Source organism: Xiphophorus maculatus, chromosome 17 (assembly GCF_002775205.1).
Source record: "Xiphophorus maculatus strain JP 163 A chromosome 17, X_maculatus-5.0-male, whole genome shotgun sequence".
In the NCBI taxonomy this organism is placed as follows: domain Eukaryota; kingdom Metazoa; phylum Chordata; class Actinopteri; order Cyprinodontiformes; family Poeciliidae; genus Xiphophorus; species Xiphophorus maculatus.
The window spans coordinates 2788545-2801758 of record NC_036459.1 but is presented as its reverse complement, the minus strand read 5'-3'; the positions used below and the strand labels follow the sequence as shown (position 1 = coordinate 2801758).

The following is a 13214-nucleotide window of genomic DNA, read 5'->3' as shown; positions in this document are numbered from 1 at the left end:
TTTGACATCCAACGCAACGAGTGAAGCTGGAAAAACGGCATTCTTCACTTCAGACACTGGGTCAGAACCTGCAGCTTCCAGTCTTCAAACGTCACATAAAACATTTAAAGGAAAAGGAATGGTCTCTGAAATTACAATAGTGGGTACATTTCTGCTAAGCCGCTAATCCGCTAATAGCTAAGCTAGCTTTGGAAATGATTAGCGCGCTTAGCTTCCCCTAAATTATTTTTCAGGGTAAATTCTAAAGCGTTAATTCAATTAGCTGTTGTATAAACAGTTGAATAAAGTTTATCATCCTATTCATGCTCTTATTTTGAAGGTGGTGATGCTGCTGTTCTCTTTCCTGTCTTCCCATTCTCTCCTTTCTGAAGCCCTGCTGTCGATCACTGTGAACAGAATTACCAATACTCAACAAATATGAAACTGAAACTATGAGTGAAACATCTGTACCAAACAAACCGTGTAATGACAAATCCGCCCCTGTAGGGGGCGATATACGACATTGTAGCATTTGTTCCTGAGACAAAATGGGATCAACATTTTAATTGGCACGTTAGCATTAGTTTCTGCTAGATACTATGTCATTGTAGCTCGTTAATGAGGCTAGCTTTTTAGCTAACGGCGCCCACATTTGAGTAATTATAATACACATTTATTCCATTTTTCACTTCAATATTTCAGATTAAACACATTTTAATATTGAACAAAGATAACCTGAGGAAATATAAGATGTTTTGTAAAAATGTGATAAGGGAAAAATAATCTATCCACACCAAACTGGCACCGTGTGGAAAAGTATTTACCCCCTAACCTTCGTTCTGCTCTGCTATCACCAGCTAGCGGTTTCCGCTGTGCAGAAGCTCAGGCTTCAGAGGACAGATTCCTCTCAGATTGCTGCCGAGTCGTGTGGCTTTAAAGAAGAATGGGAGGAAACTCTCCGAGGAGAGATAATCAATCTGAAGGTTTATGCTCTGCGGTAAGTGAATTACATCTCCACAGCTTCTGCTTCAGAGGAATCTGTGCCACGCTGATAAAACAGCTGGCAAAACAAGGCGGTTTCTGGAAAGACCGACCACAAAAAAAGAGGTTTACTGCTGCTGCTGGGAAAACAGTTATAAAAAACCCTCTAATGTTGCTACTGTGCGCTTCAATGTGTCATCTGGTTGGAAATCTGCTCTGACCTTTAACCTGCTAATCCTCATTCAAGTTCAAATTGGCAGCAGGGAATGCTGGAGGGGATAAATCCTGGTGGAGGCCAGGAGGAACCCGCCCGACTGGTGCAGCCGCCTCTTTCCTCAGATGTTTCCCAACAGTTACCAACCTTCCTAGCAAGCAGACTTGAGTCACTCTGGGCTGAGACGTGTCAGAGGAGGCCTCCGAGTGCAGCCGTGCAAACAAAAACAAAGCAAAAATAACTGGAAACACCAGGGAGCAATTTGGAAATGATGAGGCAGCCATAACAACCACTGCTGCATAAACGCATTAGCAGCGGCGCTATTAGAGAGGAACTGTGGAGGAGTTATTTGGAGCTGCAGTGAGTAGGATGCTGAATGACAGGAGCTGCAGGGACATGTTGGGCCCTTCAGCCGACATCTACCCAACACAACAAGCACAAAAGGCTCAGCTGAGAGCAGCACACCCCCACTAAACAACCAAAACAAACCATCTGAAGCCTTAAAGGGACCCAATACACTAAATTCACATTTTGAACGTTTTTATTCTCCCAGTCGGGTCTCCACTGCTTCTAAAACAACACCAACTACAAAAACAGCTGTTTTTGGCCAATAGGTTTATGATTTCTGGTGTCTGGAAAATGAGCCGTTACCTAGCAACCAGAGTTTGGTCAGCTGGTACAATGGCTGCTGGAAAAGACAACCGTTTTGCTGTCGACTTGCCATCCAGAAACTACTTACTGCATCATTCTGTTTGGTTGTGCAGAAGGCTCTACTTCTGCTTTTCAAAGACATACGGTTGTATAATTGTGCATCTGTTTGCAGACATTTTCACATGTAGAGGACGTCATCTCTACATGACCACAGATGTTTTGTTTGTTAATATTTCCAGCATGAAATCAGGTCAAAACTTTTATTTTGCTTAATTTTCCTCGTCCTTATCCACCTGACTAAACCTATCAACAGAGTATCTATTTTTAATTACATTAACAGTGATTATTTCTTTAAATTTCACCAATAAACAAAACTAGCATCACTAACAAAAACACTAATAACAATAAACAGTAATTATATTAATAATAATATTTTCTATGAACAGTTTCAATTGGGATTTTGCTCAATTTTCAAATTATTCCACAGTTTGACTCTAATTTTATTCGAATAGTTTCGAATTTGCAGATTTTAAAACTCTGATTCACTTATTAACTTATAAATTGTCAATTAGTTTTAAACAATTTTTGAATGTTTTCTGGTAATTGTTTGTTTTTGGCTGCATAAGGAACTAGAGCTGTTTCACTATACGAATGAACTTTAATCATTTAGATTTTATAAATAGTTTTTTTCTAAATATCGATTAGTATTATTGCTCTTTTTTCTAGTATTGTAAATCTTGTACTGTAGTTTTGTAATTACTGCCCAGGTTTCGGGTTGGATTAGTGGTTTTGCGATATTTTTTGAGAGTTTGACCATATCTGATACTCCTGTGTTTTCTAGCTTTTAATCAGAGCTGCAGGTTTTTGTGGAAAGGCGTAACGACCTGTTTGGTCTGAGCGCTGCAGCGCAGCGAACGCGGCCGAGTCGAGCAGATGGAGACCAGATGAGGCTGAGCAGCAGATAATTACAGCCCACTGCAGCCAGACGCACCGGCTGACATCCGTCTGCCTCCGACAGGCAGGGAGGAAGGTGTGAGTTAGGTGAAGGACAGATCGGTGGGTCTGACCTACAAACCGTCCTCCTACTGAAGGAAACGCCTCAAAATGTCACATTAGATGATTTACAACATGCAGGAGATCAACTTCTAGCTTCATTCTGACATTTTTTAATCAACAGAAAGGAGTCCTGAGTTTAGTTTGGTTGTTTTCTGGACAGAATAACCAACAGAGCTGTCATTAACTTTCTACTGAGTCCATATAGTGATATTAAAGTACAATCCTGCACTTTTAAAGTAAAACCTAAACAGATTCAATACACATCTTTAAAGAACTTGTGTCTCTGTTGTGATCTAAAAGCATTTAAAGAGTAAAACTGATATAAACTGGTTTTATTCTACATAACTCCAACAAAACGATACGAAGCGTCTCTTCCTCATTTCTCAGGTTGTTCTTTCGAAGATGACAAAGTTCTGGTTTGATGGGACCAAAATGGAGCTTCATCAGACAAACGCTCCATCAACACCGTAAAGCACGGCGGTGGCAGCATCATGTCAGACAGAGAACATTTATTTTCCATCAGGACAACGACCCGAAGCATTTAGCTACAGCTGAGCGAAAACAAGGTGCAGGTTCTGCAGTGGCCTAGTCAAAGCCCAGACCTGTTCACAGCTGAACAGTTTAGCAGGAAAACTGAAACCAATCCAGGTGTAAACACTAAATACTGAATATTTATGCAACGACTTATTTTATGTCACATATTTTATTTAATTGTTTTTATGTTACAGAAATCAGTTTTCACTGAGTTTTCTTTGACAGAAAAATCTTTTTTTTGCTCATGATTGATTCAAAAAAGCTGAAACTTCACTGGGAGTGAAAACTTCCTACAGGCTTTGGAAGTTAAGGAATGGTTTTGGGTGAGATATGAACCAACTGGACCTCTTCAGGAACCAGATGGTTGGTTCAGTGGCGTTTCCAGAACCAGAACCAAACATGATCATAAATCCTGAACTGAAGCTGCTGGTTTCTATTCCTGCAGTGCAGAAGAATCAGAACCGGCTCCAATATGAACCTCTAACTTCTCTTCTGCTGATCCTCATAAAAACGTAGAAGCCCCGGCCAATCGGATCCGACCTCGTTAAGAGTCTCATTAGCGGCAGAGTGAGCCAGCTCTCCCCCTCTCTGTGCTGCTGGGGGGTAATTAAGGTAATTAGTTCAGGGTATCAACATCGTCAACCGTCTCCAGGCGAGTCCATCAAAGGTTGGGATGAATAATGGAGGACATGAAAGACCTTTCCTCAGATCTGCTTGCTGAGCTCATTCAGCTCACATTAAAGCAACAAAATCATCGTTGGTTTTGTTGATTTATTAATCAGCGTTTCCAGTTTCAGTCGACGCTTTATAGAAAACAAGATGAAAACAAGATGGCCGCTACTTTTTACATTTTGTCAAATTCTGACCAAAAATATTAGTGGATTTTATGAGACTTAGCAACACATGGTGTAGACGTTAAAGGGTTAATAGAGGAGCCATGCTGGGATGACTTCCTGAAGGCGGAGCTTCAGACAGAGCAGCAGTTTTTAAAGAGACAGGCGATAAATCCAGAAGTTACATTTCTTTGAAATATGTAGCATTTTTATAACAACTGAAGGTAACATAATTACTTGATCCTGCTATAAAATGGCTGCCATGTGTCTGGAAAACACACAATACTGTCCCTTTAACGGGGAAGACTAAGATGGCTGAATCAATACATGCATATTAATGGAAAGTTAAGTGGAAGGACAAAAGTTTGATTATGAAACAAAGATGATTTAAGACTTTGTTTCTGAAGCTTCTGTAAGCTGAAACATTTAATAATCTTAATCATGAAGTGATAATAGATACTGCATAGATACAGTAATAGATATCTGCTCTACTGTAATAGATACAGTGATAACAGATACTGTATACTGCAGTGATAATAGATACTGCAGCAGCAGCAGGATGATGTCAGAGGCAGCAGAACCTCCCAGAGCTGCAGTCCTGGAGGGAAACACTGAACAACTGGACCGTGACACATAAAACCAACCAGAAACAGAAAAATGTAACAGTGAAAAGCCAAAAACAGCAAAAGGAGAAACGACATGTGAAGGGTTTCCAACGCAGCGCTGAGCTGAGACCTGATGATCCGGATCGGAACCGGATGTGAACGAGTTCTGGTCTGACATTAAAAGGAAACTTTTCAACTCAAATTCCAAGAGTTGTTGGTTCTTATTAGAGAAACTATTAAAATAGAAATTAGTTTTAATACGAATCTATGACAGAAATTCCTATAGAATGAATGAATGAATGAATGAATGAATGAATGAATGAATGAACGAACAATATTTCTCTCCCAGAGAACAAGTCTATTTCATTATCAAGTTTCGTTTTCCAAAACATTTTCACTCAGAAAACTGATCATTTCCAGAACCAGAACCAACCAGAACTGGATCACTGAAACAGCTTCAGAGCCAGATTTAAACCTGAGAGCTGATCAGATATTCAGCAAGAAAAACTGCAAAGTGAGTCTCAACCAAAGTGAGCTAATAGAATAGAGTAGAACAGAATAGAATAGAGTAGAACAGAATAGAATAGAGTAGAATAGAATAGAATAGAACAGAATAGAGTAGAATAGAGTAGAATAGAACAGAGTAGAGTAGAACAGAGTAGAGTAGAATAGAACAGAATAGAGTAGAACAGAATAGAACAGAATAGAGTAGAACAGAATAGAACAGAATAGAGTAGAATAGAACAGAGTAGAGTAGAATAGAACAGAGTAGAGTAGAATAGAATAGTATAGAACAGAGTAGAACAGAGTAGAGTAGAATAGAACAGAGTAGAGTAGAATAGAATAGAAATTCTCCACAAGGAATAAATAACTGAGTATTTTTTGCATCAAAACGGTGATGAATATTTCTAGGCAGCTTCTATTAACTGTCGCTGTGTCAGAATTCACTGCTAAAAACTCAGAACAGAATAAAACCTGAACTGAAAAATGTTCTCAGATTTCCAGATTTTTGGACCAGCACCAGTCAGAGCACCAAACTGGTCCCACTTACTCATGGTGGGAGCGCGGGGGCGGGGGGCAGGACGAGGCCTGGGTGGGGCAGGTGAGGCTGATCTCCACTGGGTCCTTCTGAGAGGAACTCATGACCTGCAGAGGAACCAGAACCAGAATCATTCTGACAGCAAAATCACCAAAACTTTGATTCCTAAAGACATGAAACATCTTTAATCTGCCGTAGAACGAAGATTCAATCTGAACTTTGTGTTCAGATTTTGTGTCTGGACAGCGTTATGAGAACAAACATGGCTTCCCTCGGCTGAGTGAAGGCGAGTTTCTGGTAACGACCGCCTTCTCGGGGACAGAAATGTCGGCGGGTAAATTACCCGCTATGTGTTGGAGCCGTTAGCGGCGCGCCAATACTCCGGACCAGATTACAGTAATCTGAGGACGGCGTGTGGTGATGGGGGTAATTTGATCGCTGCAGGGAAAGGATGCAGGTGACGGAGAAACGAAGCAGATGTGAAGGACTGAAAAAATAATAAATAAATCTTTATTTAGGTTAAAAAAATATGATTTTATTCATTATATACAGTAAATGATAATAAATATTCAGTTCTAGTTAAGTTGTTATATTTTTATTTCTTATGGCCCAAACCTTAATGGGGAAGACTAACATAATAATGGAAAGTTAAGTGGAAGGAAAAAGTTCAGAAGATTGTGAAGCAAAAGTGATTTTTTGGAGAATTTGAGCTGCACTGCTGGACTATTTCAACCCGTCACAGAGTGTGGATACTGCAGAGACCTGCCACCATAACAAACTTTACTTTCCACACTTCCTGCCAGGTTGGCGTTTTCTCCAAATGTCTGATCTCACTTCTTTTTTTTAAATGACTAACAGCAACTCGTTTAAAGCCTCTCTGATCTGAACTATGAAAAATTAGGTTCAAAGTAAATGTTTATTTAGTAATATTTAGTTTGGAGCTAAATATTTAAATTGACTAGCAAAAATGCTGTTTGTAAATTAATAAATAAGTAGCTAGCTAAATATTTAGTTAGCTCCAAGCATGCTAACTCCAACTTAAAGATTTAAAACTAAATAGTTTTGAACAACATGGTGTAAACTGTGTAACTTTATAAAAGTCACCTCATCAACCAATCAGAGCAAAGTGTCTGCAGAAGAACCAAACCTGCCAGAAACCCCCAACAGAACCAGTTTCATGCTAAAAGCTTAAAATAGACTCGTGATTTCAGCCGACACAGAAAGGAGAAATATTTTAGTGAAGCGCATTCATATCCAGAATGACGACACATTTCCCCGCGTCGAGTCAAAAAGCTTCAGGTTTTATGAACTGAACTTCAAACTTCCTCAAGCTGCAATAAAACATCACAATGAAATCTTCTACAGGCTCTTAGATTAAAGGAAGGAAACGGCTTTTATACGGTTTCCTGTGAGAGGTGAAGGTCGTCCAGTCCAGCAGAAACAGAACCGCTTTGGTTCAGTGAGAGAAGTGGAGCTCCTGCTCTCACAGTGCGGGTTAGCCGTTACCGATCAGAAACCGGCCCAAACGGACGCATCGGATCAGAAACAGAGCAGCACAAACACAAACTGGCTGGATCTCCTCCAGAGTCCAGCAGGACGGTCAGCATCCGGAGCCGCAGCGAGTCAGAGGATCAACAGCCAATAAAGCCCAACGCCACGGCCGTCTGATGTCACTTAATTCATTATTTCAGTAATAATTTCATGCTAATGCGGTAAAAGATTAACTATTTCTATTAACTATTATCTGTAAAACTTTCACTTCACAAGGTGTTTGACATTCCTGATTCCCATTGTTTATTTCTCATGTTGGAGTTTTCATAAAATTATTACTTTATTCTCATATTATTTCAACTCTGTTGTATTCTGGTAATATTATGACATTGTTCTTGTAATTAAAAATTAAAAAATTTAAAAATATAGCTTGGTTCATCGTAGAGTTGACCTAAAAGTTCAAATACAAAATGAGTATGCTGATGAAAACAAATTCAGATTTTCAAAAAATTAAATCTTCAAAAACCAAAAATGTATCGCCCATCACAAACATATTCTTTCAAAACGACATTTTCCCCTAGATTAGACTCCAAATGGCTCTTGGATTAAAAACCAAACTTTAAAGCTCAGCGAATGATCCGTGATCCAGGTTGAACTGGGTCGTTTTTTTCTGCGTTTTCACCAGAAAAATGACCCAAAAACATCCAGTCACTTCAGCACAGACACCAAATCAACCTTCCTCCACGTCGACTGCAACAACAGGAAGGAAAACTAAGAATCATGGATGAATTTTCTGTCTGCAAAATACAAAACCAAGAAAAACAAACAATTTGAAGACAAAAAGTAAAATTCAGACGAGAACTTTGACAAGTTCTGGATGGAAGGTTCTGTTGCTACGAAACGGACCCTGAGAGTCTGGGAAGCCATGTGACGAACGGGCAAATCCACTGCCCTTTCAACAGGAAAACACACACACACACACACACACACACACACACACACACACACACACACACACACACACACGCACGCACACACACACACACACACACACACACACACACACACACACACACACACACACACACACACGGTCGGGTTGATTCAATTGTCTGCAGCAGCTCTGCAGACCCTGCAGCACAGATTGAAAAGCAACTGGAGGAGGAGATGAACTAATCTGCAGCGGCTGACCCCGACGACTGCCAGCTTTTTCCATTTCCTGTCCGTCACGGAGCCTCAGATGGGCTCGGCTCCGGTCCAGGGCGCCCAGAGGACGAGGGGCGTCAGGGTTTGATTACTTATTCAAGAGTAAGAGCTCAGATGAAACTGCTGCGTTTAAAACCTGATGTTTGACTGGATAATTATTCTAACAGGAATGATGACAAAAACGTATCCAAACCAACATGTCTCGTCCCGTATTTACCTCCAGATTTTGACTAGGCCTAGCCCTGTCACAATAACTACATTTTCTGGATGATAAATTGTCCCAGAGCTTATTGTGATAAACGATAATATCGTTGTTTTAAGACCATTTTTAAATAATATAATAGTAATGACATAATAAAACAAGAAAACATTCTCAAAGATAAATAAACTTTCAATTCTAATGAACATTTAAGATTTTAACATTTTAAATATCCAAATAAATAAACAAAATAACAGAAACAACAAATAAAATGGATTATTAAGTCTGTGGAAACAAAAATAATCCTTAAAAAAAGGTTTAGTTGAGACCAAAGAACCAGACTGAAGACTTTTATCAGCCAGTTTTTGACAGAAACAGAAAAATGATAAATAACGCAGACATTGTTTTAATTTATCATAAGATTAATGGATTAATTGATTTATTTCTTATTGCAACAGGGCTATTTCACTACAAAACATTCAGATGTGGATTTACTGCTGTTCTTCTGCTGATCTGTTTCTCTCTGAAACCTTTTAGCCTACTTCATGTTGTCAGACTGGAACCACTAAATCAAGTTCCTGATTTGACTGGTTTCTGGCTTTGGCTCATGTTGTAAATCAAAGTTATTTCATTGTTTTACAAGCTTCATGCAGGTTTAGGTTGGTTTCAAAAACCCTTTTTTGACATTTTCTTACTGAATAAAACAATAATTCATCCACATTTCTTTGTTTTCCTTCCTGTTGTTACAAGTCGACTGTTTTGCGTTTAAAAAAAAACACTTTAAACTAATTCTTATCTCCAGAAAATGAGGTCATTACCGAGCTAAGAGGAGTATGTTGTGTTTTCAGAGATAAGCAGCAGGAATGCAGAGATTGATAACAGATTCTCTTTGGTGAAAACAATTTCAGATCCAATCTGCAGCCAATATATCCTAATTTCTATCATTACAATAATATTTTATGCATGACTGCTTACACTTTGATGCTGATAGTTTGAAATGACTAAGTGTTTGCTTTATTTTGGTTTTTATCTGCAGCTGAACACAAACGTGTAAAAGTTGAGCTGAATATTTTTGCAGGGCTGTGTATGGAACTCTAAAATGCCACGTCGTACAAAACGCAGCAGGATTAGTTTTTTGGAAAGGTCAGATTGTTGAAAACACGCAGCGTTGTTCTCGTCAGAGCTCAAAACTGTCAGAGAATGAAGAGTAGAGGGCTGGAGTCGATCTGTTCCTCTTATCTTCATACTGTCTGTTTACAGCAGAAGCCTGACATGTTTAGCCCAACAAACTGCCTTCAGCTTTTTCTGTGACAGACAATTATTGGAAAATATGATAATGTAGCTCACTTTTAAAGTATTTCAAAAAACCCTGAAGGCAGTTTAGGAAGCGTTCACACAGGAATGTTTTAGAAACTCTCCTTAATAATGGTAAATTTATTCCTCCTGCTGTTTTTCTGACTTGACTTTCCCAGTTATGTTGATTTGATTCTCTGGCATTTTATCAAAGTTTTAAATCAGAACAGGGAAGAAGTTGATCCCTGCGATGATTCAAAGCTAGAAAATGAAAGCTGGTGAAGCAGAAAGTCTGACCCTGACACATCCATACTTGTGGTGCTGATTTCTGACATCCTGGAGAAGAAAACAATCACAGAGGCAATTAAACCTTCTTCCGGTAGATTGTTTACCTTTTAACTGCTCGGCAAACTTAAAGCTGTTTGAGCCAAGCTACAACACACACCTTGTGTTTTCAAATTGTAAATCTGCCTTAAGCCGCATTATCCTGAAGCAGAATAGGACAGAGTCAAGCTAGCAGCGATTAGGTTATTTGTCTTACCGCAGTTTTCAAAATAAAAATTTAATCCGCAAAACAAGACAAAAAGCCGCTGTGAATTATATCTTAAATCACCACATTAATTGTATTAAGTATTTTCTTTGCATATCTAGCAAAACAAATATAGCTTGTCCAAATTAAACCCTACTTCCCACACAATGTACGTTTTATTTTGAAAGAGCTCCAATCGCTACCGGCTAGCATTTCCGCAAACTTCACATACCTTGCTGCGAAAGGTAACTATCCCGTTTCGTGAAGCAGAAAACATCCCATAATGACCAACTTTATACAACCAAGTCCCGTTAAAAGCCGCCTCCGATAACCGCGGGTGATATCCGCATGAATTCCGGCTTTAAAACAAAAACAACTGCAGTCCTTGTTTCATAAAAAAAACCGCTGAAAAGCAGAAGCAGCTCGGAGCTCATCACTGGGACAGGCAGGCCAGCACAGCCAATCAGAAGCAAGAAGGGATCCGAGTGGAGGCGCTGATTGGTTGAGCACTTTGTATGGAGTCCAATGCAGGGGAGCGAATAAAAGTACAACAATTAGCCCAGTCAGGACCGGAAGTACAATTACTGTTATTTGCTATTCAAAGTCACAACTGCCTGCTGTGGACCCCTACTGTCATTTGAGAAAAATAATAATTATCATTAATTACTAACTGTCAAATGTAACATTTGGGTTTGTTTGTTTTTTGTCTTTACATTTGAATGAATCACTAAATTCTTAAAAAGAAAATAAACCAAATCAACTTCCCTAATATCTATTGTGTTATAACAGATAATTTTACATGCACGTTTTTGTAGCACATTTAGTTATATGCCTGTTATAGTAGTTATTTAAACATTATATGTATGTTTCTCTTTTTATTTTAATAAATCACTTTGGAACCATGTTTTTCCAAGTTCATTCAGATTCCTGAATTTATGAGCTTCAGTCACCACTTTAATTGGCAACTATTGCTACTTGCTAAATTTGTGGCGTAGCTACTTTTCCTTTAACATTAATTTTTAAAATAGGATAATAACTGTGTCTGCAGGAAAATTAAGAACCTTTGGTATTAAATTCAAAGGCATAAGAACTTCTGCTCTTGACACCACTTTGTTATAAATGTATATTCTGTTGTGACACCTCCAGGCGCTGCAACCATCTTCTGATGTCTATTTATTTCTCATTTTGTACTATTTATTTATTTATCTTTGTATATTATGTATATACACATAACCTGCATCTTAACTCGAGTCGAGCAAATCTCAATCTCGTTGTAATCTGTTGATGACAATGACAAATAAATCTTATCTTATCCTTAATATTCTCTCATATTGTTGAACTTTGCTCTAAATGATTTTGACATTTTTTGTACCTCTGTCATAAATCTAACAGGAAATTAAATGTCTCCTTCAGTATTCCAGGAGTTAATAATTAAATGTTTCTTGTTTAGGATGTAGTGTTGATTTCAGATAAAATTTGTGTGATATTTATTTAATCTTTTCTTGTATAATTTAGTTAATATGTATTCTTCGTTTAAGCCCAATTAGCAGCTAATTAACCAAGTTGATAAGACGTTGAGAGTACTTTTATTTTGTAGGTTGCAACCGGAAGTGTGTTAGCGTAACTCCGCTAGCTCCACGGTAGCAGTGGGGGGTTGGCTAGGTAGGCCTCGGTGAATACAAATAAGTACAAAGTTTAAATAATAACACATGAATAACATTTTCAGCACCATATTTAACCAAGCTGAATAAATCCATTCAGATCCCCGGTGGAGAGCAGAAAAGCCCCGGCGCCGCCTTCATCCCGCCCCGCAGAAGCACCACCGTCTCCTCGATGACTGACAGCCGCGTTTGGTGTCGGGGATCCGGACAAGTTTCCGCTCCGACTCCTCCTCGACCTCCCAACCCGCTCACCTTGCTTCCAACTCGAAGGCTCCGCTTGCTTCACATCGCCTGCGGGTAAAATCCCTTCTCATTCCTGGAGTGTTGGCGGTGAGGATCCATGGTCCCGTACCAGGAAGTCCGGAGCACTTCTGAAAGTCGGTGTGTGGGGGGGAAGGATCCAGGATCCCAGCCAGGTAGCAGAAAGCGCCGCCCGCCGGGCTGGTCTGATCCCAGCGGCTGGATCCTGCTGCAGTCCCACCTGCTGAAACCTCCACACCTGCTCAGCTCAACTGAAAACCTTCTCATCCCTCCCAATAAAACACTAAAGTCTCCAGTTTTCATTCCTTTTCATTCTACATCACAAGTTTTTGGATTCATTTATTTAAAAAAATGTTTTACATATAAAACATGAATAAAAACGTGTCTTTTGTTGAAAAATAAATACATAAACTATATTTTAATTAAATACTATTTGTAAATTAATTTAAAAATAATAATTTGTATGAGTATTTTTTAATTAAATATGATTATTTTGTTAACTACATACCTTTTTTGTATTAATTTATTTTTAAATTAATACTATTTGTATTATGTAACTTATTTTTATAAATAAAACATTAAGAATTTACCTTTATTAAAAAAAACAAATTTAAATCAGTTTTTTATTTTTAGATTTTTTTACATTTTAAACTTTATAGAAGTAATTTATTGAAAAAATAAA

General features: G+C 38.6%; 2 long non-coding RNA genes across 2 annotated transcripts in view; one reads left to right on the top strand and one right to left on the bottom strand.

The window, feature by feature from the left end:
* LOC111611808 overlaps window positions 1-12839 on the bottom strand; it is a 33438-nt gene extending 20599 nt beyond the window's left edge. Inside the window, exons 1-2 of the long non-coding RNA XR_002754240.1 lie at window positions 12524-12839; window positions 5905-5999 (exon numbers count right to left, since the gene is read on the bottom strand). This is a non-coding gene — a long non-coding RNA (uncharacterized LOC111611808). The remainder of the gene's footprint in view (window positions 1-5904; window positions 6000-12523) is intronic.
* Window positions 12215-12827, top strand: LOC111611809. The gene is made up of 2 exons (XR_002754241.1): window positions 12215-12272; window positions 12372-12827. It is a non-coding gene; the product is annotated as an uncharacterized LOC111611809 (long non-coding RNA).
* Window positions 12840-13214: the final 375 nt, after the last annotated feature.